An 11,159-nucleotide genomic window follows, 5' to 3' on the forward strand; every position below is an offset into this window, starting at 1 on the left:
TCTACATGGTAATTAACTGCATGGTATCATTACTGTACTTACCAGTGGTACATACTTAGTAGCTATTATGTAACTCTAGATAAGTACTGGGTAATAACAAATACATACTTATAGTGTAGGTATACTGTAACGAGAAACATTAATGTACTTACAAATAAATGTACATTATAAGTATTTAGTATTTACAGGTAAGTTAGGGTACATGACAGGTATTTATAGTGTACATATATGATAACTAATACCAAACACTACTGTACTTACAAATTGTATGTACTCAATAAATGTGTACTAGTGAATGTACAGAGTAGTTATTAATATGAAGTCAATGGTTGGGTTTGCCTCACAGTGACATGTATATGATACTATATCTTAGGTGGTAGGTTCTATGTAATAACTGTGTAAAAAGCAACACTTTATTTTACAGTCCTGTTTTCATGCAGTTACCATGGACGTACTAGTGAATGTACCCAGTAGTTAATGTGTATGATAGTCAGTGGTTGGGTTTGCCTCACAGTGACACGTATATGATGCTAAATCTTAGGTGGTAGGTGTATGTATCTGGTATTACCCAGTACTTATCTAGAGTTACATAATAACTACCAAGTATGTACCACTGGTAAGTACAGTAATGATACCAATTAATTACTATGTAGATACCTGAAAGTAAGTACCACACATTATTCGGTAAGTACAACTTACCATATATGTACAAGGTAAGTACGTAAGTACTTTATTTGTAAGTTTTGGCTTACAAATACAGACCAATTTGTCATTTTGACCCCACCCAAAATCATATTGATCCATCAAATAAAAATGATCTTGTTAACTTTTGGCCAGCACTGTCTCTAGATGGTATAGGACACATTACATATGAATCATAGAAATGGACTAGGAAGTGTTTGAAAAAGTATTTTTAATAAAATTCAGTATGGTGGGGAGTATTGTCGATTATGACATGTTTACCTATCATCGCACCTGGTATGTTCTGAAGAAATCAAAACAGATCAGGTCTATGGTAAAAGAGTATTTAAATGAATCACACAACGTGATGTGCTCATCAGTTTACTGCTATTTTGCCATTATTTAACGCCTTTACAAAGCATGTCTTAAACCCAACTTTAATTTCCACTGTTCTTGGTAGCTTGCGTTGGTCATGGAAATTAAATTTTTGCGTCTGTGTTCTTTAACGTGCGCATTATCAGTAAATTACCGGCTTATTTTAGCAGCACTCAGTGTCTGGCAGACGGGTTACTTCTAAATAAATGCACACTCATCAACACAGTGTCATCAAGAAAAATGTTTTTAAAACGTATAACACCTTTGGTTAAAAGCTTATTTTTGTGTTATTTCTCTGTGGCCTTTCTGAATAACCAACATGGATTCCGTCTGTCCTACTTCTGTCTTTGTATGCACACTTACTTGTTCCTGTGGGCCTAGTTACCTGACCAAAGTTGAGTGGAAATAAGAAGACGACAGTTTGAGAAGGGGTAATGGAAAATCTTTTATTTAACACATTCATTTTTAAAGTGATAGATTTCAACTCCAGTCTTTACCACCAGTCTACTAGAAAGCTATTCTCAATAATGCTCTTTCCAGAGATTACTTATTTATCTGGGGAGAAGGTGTAAGAAGCAGTCCTGGAGAGGCCAAGCTAGATTTGCATGTCCATACGCTCTTTAAAAATAATACAGGTCCTTAAATAGCTTTGTCAGGAGTTGGTCTGATATGGTTCTTTGGAAAACATGTAACATCAACAAAACCTTCCTATTGTATTGCACAAAGCTTTGCACAGGGTTTTTGCACATTGCACAGATTTTTCTATAGTGGAAAAAGGTTTTTTACCATTTAAAGAGTGTTTTTGTAAAGAACCTTTCACTGAACTTTCCTCTTTTGGAAACCAAAAATTATTATTTTATGTCACAACTGTGAAAAACTTTTTAGCACCTTTATTTCTAAAAGTAGGAGAGAGCAGGGCACAACCTAACGCTTTTTGGTTTTGGCTCAATCATTCAAAAAATATTTGAGTTTGATTAAGTATATTTGTACACAAGCAACACACACATCTCTGCTACAAATGAACATTTGAAGTTTGTTTCTATTACTTACAATTCTTGGACAATTACACCAAACGTGACAGAAGTGCAAACGTTACAACTTTCCCCATATGTGGGGTTAATTGTAACAGGCAGTGTTGGGGTTAGTTACTCAAAAAAGTAATATATTACTTATTACATATTACTCTCAAAAATAGTAATGCCTTACTTTACTTTATTACTCCCTGGAGCAAGTAACTAGTTATATTACTAGTTATATTACTAGTTACATTTTTTTTCTGGGCAAGAATGTTTATTTGGGCAAGCCACGGCCAAGAAAACATCCAAACACAAAACTCCCAAATCAATAAAAAGTTAAAATTTTATTAGATTAAATTTGATAACAATTTACTCATTCAAAATACAGGGATGACAACAGGTTGCAATTATTTTTAGATGGACACCTTTAAATGGACAGCTGATAAAATAATGACGGTTCACAATAAATTATTTCCTGATTAAGACTTCCAAGAGTTCTGTATTCTTAGCAGGGGGGTACCATGATGTTAGTGCACATTATTTACCCACCCACTATACACAGCAATGCACAGCAAATTCATCCAACACCCAAACATATAAATATATCAATTTAACACCGCAAAGTAATAAATACACAATCAATTCAATAAATATCATTAAAATCACTCAAGCTAAAGACACAGCCTTCGTCAATTACGGTAAAATTGATATACAAAATTGATGGGATAAACAACCTGCACGCAACCCCTGTTTACATACAAACAAACAATGAAATGAGCGCCGGGACACCGTGGCATAACCTCACATTCATCAAGGTCTCCACGGCGAGAAAACCCACCGTAAATACACCACATTTTAATACAACATAAAAATTACTGCTGGCTTCCTTACCCGCTACCGGACGTGGGGCACAGCGTTCGGAGAAACATTAAAGAGTGTGCACTTCACCGTCAAGTTATTTTCCTTCCGTTGAACATAATAAAATAATGACTGAATCTCCTCCCGTCGAAACTAGCGAACCTTCCTCTGAAAAAAAGCTTGCCGTTGTTGACGCTTCCATTTTCCCGATCTGTCTTTGAGTGTGCCGCTCTGCTGCTGGCTGCCGGGTGTCGACCAATCGGTGATGGTAAATGATACCTCATGCCAAACTTAGACCAATCACTGTTCCATTCACGCCCTCCTCCACTTCCCTTTTGTTCTGTGTTGTGTGCCTTTGTGTGATGAAGGTGCTACTGGCGAATGTAACGCAAGTAACTAGCTCGGGAAAACTGTAATAATATTACCATTTTCAGACGGGTAATGCGTTACACTACTAGTTACTGAAAAAAGTAATATTATTACAGTAACGCGTTACTTTGTAACGCGTTACACCCAACACTGGTAACAGGCAGGGGGTTAGCTGTAACACTTGCTAAAAATTAAGTTTGCAGGCAAATATTTCAATACTTTGTCTATATACTTTAAGTGGATATTGTTTATATATCTTCCCATAATAGTAATAATATTAATGGATACAAATGTCTAAATATGTGAGAAAAAGCAGAACAATTATAAAAAAACAACATATTTATATGTGACCCAGTCTTTAAAAACATACTAAATCAGATTTTAGCCATTCGTTTCATTATGATTTCAATCTTTGACATTACCTTATTCAATCAATATTAAAAATATGAACATAAATAAATGTTGACACACAATTTTTGATAAGACAGGCACATTTATTTTGTTGGCAGCCAGCAATCATTATTGTTTAGCTGATTTAAAACAACGGCAAGAATTACGCTAACTTTAGCTGTTTTCATATTGTAAGTGCTGAGGGGTTAGTTTTAACACAGCGTTACAATTAACCCCGCTGGGTCAAAATATTTTCAAGCCTTACAAAAAAGTTGCTAAGAGCTGCGGACATATTTCAATATGATGCTTTGTTTTAGTCAACAAGACACAGATTAAGGTGACATAACATTGGTTTTGGTATCTTACACACCAAAAATCGAAAAAAAAAACGTATGATAAAAAAATTACATGCCACCAAAACATTCTTTCATCAATAACATGATACCTTTCCATAAATTTGCGTGAGGCCGTCTTTTGGCAGCGTGAAAACAATATGGAAAAAACAAATCTCTCAACCCTACGCAACAATGTAAACAATCTGTGTTACAACTAACCCTGCATTAGTGTTTATATCTATATAAGATACAACATAAAGAAATGGCTCTTTAAAGGAACTGTTCACCCATAAATGAAACGTTCAACTTTACTTAATCTCATGCCATACCTGATGAATATCACTTCCTTTCTTTAGGTGAACACAAATAATTTTGCATTGTTTCACTACAGGTTAATTAGAGAAAAGGGAATTTGTGTTCAAACCATAAAGTGCAACAAAACAGCCATTACCAGACACCTCAACAGCTTTATTGACCGAGATGCTTACCTCTGCTTTGCCGATTATTAAATTTCAATTGTCCCCTATGGTGCATTAAGGCTTTTTCTAAAGCTATCTAAAATCCAGAATACATCTGGAAATTTTGTTCTACAGTATATCTGTCATGATCCTGTTAGCTCTGTATGTCATTTTACTTGTTTTTATATGACAGGATCATGGCAGCCCTTATTGTTTTTGTGTGGAAGTAAAATATACATAAAAAGTTTGCATAGTAATAGTTTGATTGGATTTTATACTAACTTTACTGCAGTACTTTACTTTATTAAAGGGAGGTATAACATTTGTGTATTCTTTAGGGGGCTGGTCAGAGATTTTGTGGGGCTAAAGCTTAGCTATAAAGGGCCTAGTGATGCCACTAGTTATGCTCATAATATTTATATTGCTTTGTTGTTCCAAAAAAAAAGAGCATTTTGGTAATACAAAAGTTCTGCATGTGAATTTGCAATAGTTTTAGTTTAGAAAGGTTAATTTTAATATTCAAACTGATTTCAGTATAATTTAGATCTAAAACCTCTGTAATAAGGTCTTACTTTAAATTGCAATTAAAGTTTGTGATTACATTCGACTTTAACAGATGCATCGGTTAAAAAGAAACAACATGTTTGAATATGTTGTGGCTGTACTTGGACACACACTTTATCTCTCACATTAAAGATTAAGACCTCTAAGGTAATTTGCTTTGATATATTTGCCAATGCTTTGAAGACAAGAAATTGATTTGGCCTCTGAAAATGTATCACCTTGCAAATTGCATGACTCTTCGGGCCATATTTATCAAATCAATTCTCTAGACAACATCCACGACTCCGGCAGAATGTGTCGCTTCTCCTCCAATCCATCTGGCCAAATGATCCTAAAGTTAGCTTAGCCAGGCGTGAAACCGGACATTTTCTGCTCTCAAGTATTAACAATCCATCAAAGGATGCTGCCGTTATCAAAAACAACCAAACGCGGACACAGAAAATGCAATCAGTTACCATCATCTAAAACAACATGCTATAGGGCAACTAATAATGTCTAACATTAGCAGAAGAAAATCATTTTAAATGTCTTGCTGGGATTTCAATATCACTGCTTTAATTTTGAAAGGAAGGCGGCCCAATCAATGTTAATATTTAATTATGATGAGTAAATATTAATGTCTGTAAGATGACAGTGCAGTAGAATGAGAATGCTTTAAGAGAAGAGTCATGGCTGCTCCCCAAAGCATGATTTTTACTAAGAGGAGTTCATTATTTCATGGTGCAAAGACTTTAAAAAAATGAAAATAATTGTGGATGATATGTTATTTCAACCTAGAGTTGGGTAAAATTTGGTTGTTTTAAATTTTCTTCATGGTTAGGCACTATTTTAACCAACATGATCTCACAAAGTTCCGTGGGATAGTCACGGAATTTTGTGCTCATTTTTCCGTGACATTCTCACGGATCTCCGCATATTTCCGTGGCCCTGCCACGGACTTTCTTTTCCGTGGCATTCTCACGGATTGGTTACTCAACTGCTTTTTCCTATTTTCAAACCATTGTCGCTTCGGTTTAGGGTTAGATTTGGTGCTTGCGTTACTTTGTCACTGTAAGTATTGGTTTATACTATTTTTTCTGATGTATTCTTTTATATTTTTTAAACTTTAATCAATTGTCACCTGGCATTGGGGTTAGAGTTGGGTTTGGGTAGGGATGTCATTTTATGTAAATCTAACCCCAAACCGAAGCGACAATGGCAAGAAAATAGGACAAAACAGCCGAGCAACCAATCCGCGAGAACGCCACGGAAAAGAAAGTCCGCGGCAGGGCCACGGAAACACGCGGAGATCCGTGAGAACGCCACGGAAAAACGAGCACAAAACTCCGCGACCACGCCACGGAAATCCGCGAGATCAGGTTGATTTTAACAATCTATGGTCTAAAGCTGTTGTTCTCAAACTGGGGTCCGGGGCCCCCAGGGGGGCCGCGAGATGGTGCCAGGGGGGCCCCAGTTTTATGACATTTTTATAAAATACATTAATTAATCATGAATTCTGTGAAATTAAACCTAAAAAAAATAAGGCAGCACTACTTTGTATAATTTAATGTTTTATTTAATAAAAATGTGAAGTTTTAGAACTGTTTTTGTCATACATTTTCTTGGGGAGGGGGGGGGGCGAAGGAATGCACCGCACGCTGAAAAAGTTTGAGAACCACTGGTCTAAAGCACATGGTGTTGGGCGACATGCCTCATTTTGGCCAAAGATTTGCCAGTAGACTGTTATTTGACATTTAAGGCAACCAATCATAGTTTGTTTTGTTTAGTGTCATTTTGGGGGGCTTAAACATCTTTATACAATAACAGACCGGCTTGCAACATTCAAGAACATTGCTTGTTTTAACAGCAATTACTGTATGGCACATTAAACTGAATGCATATAGGACAGATGATAAGCCATGTAACCAAAGCTACAAAGTCATTATATATTGCATGTTTTTAAGCATGCATAGTATTAAATTAGCTAGGTAAATGTATGGTTACATTGGTTTTATTACAAGCACGGCAGTGTATTTCATAGACACTGCCCCAAACTTGTATTTTCCCTTTTTAATCAAAACAAATTGCTGTGCGAAACTCTTTTTCCACTGCTTAGGTGTGACATAAAGTTGGTTAAAGGGAAGTCTCTGGTGAATTTAAAATTGAATGCAATATTCAGTGGAGACCATGCCTTAGAGGAACCACATTGTTATCGTAACACGTCTGCATGTCAGTGGTAGAGAGCTTGCATGAAGAGATTAAAGGTCTATTGTGTGGAAAAACAACCTTTGCTTTAGACTCGAGGATATTCCCAGACTTTACATTCAGCTGTCTACCTTTAAGCTAAAACAAATATTGTGGCGAGCTGTTTGCAGTGTTGGGGAATGAATTAATTGAGGCCCAACGTTGTCACTTGTTTTGCTTTTCCGCTGACCGCCGGACGTGCGAGGAGAAAGATTAAATTTTATTGCAGACATAGAAAAGGAATTGTGTACACAAAGCCAGAAGACAAAATTACTGCAGGAGGCTTGTCGGAATAGAGAATCATGTCGACTCTGTGTTTTTCGCTTATTGTAATCAGAAATTACAGGGCCACACAGACCTAATCATCCCAATTTGTTTAACCAAAATAAGAGAATTGAATAAGAGAAAATGTTAATGAATCAAAATCTATCCTCAAAAAAGTGTTAATTTCATTTTTTCGAAACAGCTCACCAGGGCAAACTTCATACATGCCACCCTACAAAAACAAATTTCAGGAAGGTAGCTCCCCCCCAAAAAAAAACCCAACAACAACAACAACATAATAGAGATGTAACGATTATCAGTTTAATGTTAACATAATACAAATCCAATGGTTAGTATTACAGTGGCATTTTTCATTATCATTTAACCGCGTCAGTGTCATGGCTTGAAAACCCATGTCTAGCATCAACCAATTTAAACAATAATAGGGCGGTTTCCCGGACAGGGATTAGACTAGTCCTAGACTTAAACATTTTAAGAGCTCTCTAAACTGAAAACAACTTGCACTGACATATCTTAAAATACATCAGGACCCTTTGTTTTACCTCAAAATGCACACAGGTAATGTTTTTAGTAAGGCATGTTTGTTAAAACTAGTTATATTTCCTAATTAAACTAAGGCCTAGTCCTGGATTAAGCTAATCCTGGTCCGGGAAACCGCCCCTACGTGAGACAAACACATTCATTCACGTCTGCCCCCATGTGTTTTGTAATGACTGAATTTAAATTAAAAAAATGTTCACATTTACAAAAATCTAGTTGTTCTGATACATGTTTACTATTTCTTTAGACATATCCATCTTTTCTATTCATTTTCTATTAAATTGTGTAATTTGATGAGTTTAAAGGGACACTTTTTTTGGAAAATATGCTTATTTTCATCATTTTGCAATGATATTATGCAGCACCTGAAAGTAGTCCCCTCGGTAACTTACAATCAAGGCTTTAAACCGCTTCATGGAACGAAAACGAAAACCAGAAACTTTTGATGTCTTGCAAAGAACAGAAACGAAACCAGAAACTTTCAAAAAATATATGTTCCGGAACAGAAACATTTATTTAAAATAACGGTAACCGGTTAATACCATTATTTTTTCCGTTCTTTGACAAAATTTCTGTGCAATACTCAGTGAAGTTCACTTCCGGTCGTCGTTGACTCATCGGAGAAATGAGAAGCTTGCCACCAGCAGGTAGCCTACTCAAGCCCAAGTCTCTAATGCTCAATCATAAGAGGTAAATATTGCAGTCTACCAAGTATCTCAAGATGTTTTTTTTATACTAATTAGTGGTGTAACGGATCGCAGTTGATCTGTGATGCGTACAGATCACGACCCACGGTTCGGCTAGCATGCGATTCGCGGATTAATACGCAAATTTAAATAGGGTGAAAGTTGATCATTTGCACGTGTTTCAAAAGCTTGCAAATGTTAACACTTAAGTGATTTTAAACAATTTAACCGCTAAAAGACGCTAAAGTGAGCAATTTTCTGTACGCACATGCGGTTGAATGTGTCCGGTCCAACTCCGCCCTTCAAAGATCAAAACTCTTGATGTTTACACTTGAAAGAGAGTTGCGCTACTGTGTCTCATACTGTAGTCCATTAAAATACATTTGGTGAATAAAGCCCTTAAAAACAACGTAATTTTTCACTTTATGTGGAGGGTCTGTTTATACTGCATCTTCTTCCCGTTTGGCGCCGTTTGGCATTCGTCCTCCGTCTATGTGTGTGCGCATGTTTAAGTGCACTCAACAAATGTAGACATGTCAGAATTACAGTTATGCCGCTTACATAATGCAGCCGTTTTTAATGTTTGATGACAAGATAGAGACTTAAGGAAATTTATGCAGACTAATAATTTAAGTTTAATGTCCTAATGATCAGCCTACTTATTTGTATGTCCCACAGCTGACATGGAACGTTATGAAAAGATTCGGGAACTTTATTTTTTGTTCTAACCGGTTCAGGAACGTCAATTTTAGGGTTGAACCGGAAACGTTAAAATACTGTTTCTGTTCGGAACGAACCAGTTGGGAAAACATTCTGGTTCAAAGCCCTGCTTTCAATATCAGGAGACTATTTTCCGGCACTGTGTAATATCATTGCACATGCTGCAGCCATGTTACGGCAGCAAAGTCCTTGATTATTACGCCAGAATGAGAGTATAGTTCCTAGCCAAATCAGCCTAGAAAATCGCAACTTTTAATTTTCTGTCAGTCTTAGTACACGATGTAACAAAAGAAGAATAAAGTTTTAAATAGGACAAATATTGAAACTCTTTGGTTATTTTTTAACACGATGCTAATGGTCTAATCAGATTCAATGGATTATGCTAAGCTATGCTAAAAGTGGTATCGCCAGACCCGGAGATCAGCTGAAGGGATTCCAAAACAGTAAAAATCAATTGTTTAACTCCATAGGAGCTGGAAAATGGGCATATTTTCAAAAAAATTTAGTTTAAAGCTCCTTTTTTATTCAGTTTGTTTCTTCCGCAGCTGCTGTGAGCACAGGTGTCGTACAGCTTACTCCTGGGTCATAAAGTACACCCAAATTATGTCAACATACGCAGATAGATGACTTGCTGATTATCCTGTGTTTCTAACCACATTAAAAATGCAAACAAAAAATGTAAACTATGTAGTACTGCAGCGTTAGATCGGTAAACAGTTTTTCCACCATTTCACCAGTTCAGCAACCGCGCATAGCCACTCCCCTAACACAATCGCGAGTATCCATTCAGGTTGTAACTTTATTTTAAAGCTGAGAAAGACGACAGCTTTCCCACGAGTGGGCGTGGTTTTAGCTCAGATAGTGTACACGCCCCCGGCGTTTGAGAGCAGAGTACGCTGCCTAATGTTTCAAGATTTTCAATTTATTTTATTTACTTTGCTTTTTTCCATCATTCAATTTTGGTTGGATGGTTAATATCACATTGTTCTGCGGTGTGACAAACTCAGAACACATTTAATATCTGACTTTACAGGGACTTTGATGTACTTTTATTGTAGTTAATGTACTGTAGCATTTTCCTGACAATGTGTAATTTACACTATTGTGTGTATTGTACAGTATACAGTGGTATACTGAAGTAAAGAGACCAAGAAAGGTCGATTGCAAGCTCGCCCACAGAGAAAACCGACTGGTCTAGTTATCAGAAAGAGAAACCAATCACAATATGCTCCCTGTCACTTTCTCGCTTTGTCATGTCCCTCGCTATGTCAGACTCTTCAGACTGAGAGCTTGTAAAAATAATTAGAATCTGACCTCTATAACACACACGTTCTCAAATAATTGATTTCGGGAACATTTTACATCATTTGTGGTCATCAGGGAGCCACATCAATTTTAAGCAGGAGACTCCCGGGAGAGATGGGATGTCTAACTTGTTGGCTGTTTAACATCTTAAAACAGTCGTCGGTCCAAGATGATGCGGCAATAAGTGGGTGTGACCTCGAGCTTCCGTCCTATGAATCAAACGTTGCTACAACATCCCATCAAAAGTTGAATTGCAAACAGCGCATCGTTACTCAGCTGTTTTTTAAACTTTTCTGCCCCTGAGCGAAAGACAAGAATAACTCTGCCATGAATATACCGGGGCCTTTAGACTTC

This window comes from Misgurnus anguillicaudatus, chromosome 16 (assembly GCF_027580225.2).
Source record: "Misgurnus anguillicaudatus chromosome 16, ASM2758022v2, whole genome shotgun sequence".
NCBI classification, from domain to species: Eukaryota; Metazoa; Chordata; class Actinopteri; order Cypriniformes; family Cobitidae; genus Misgurnus; species Misgurnus anguillicaudatus.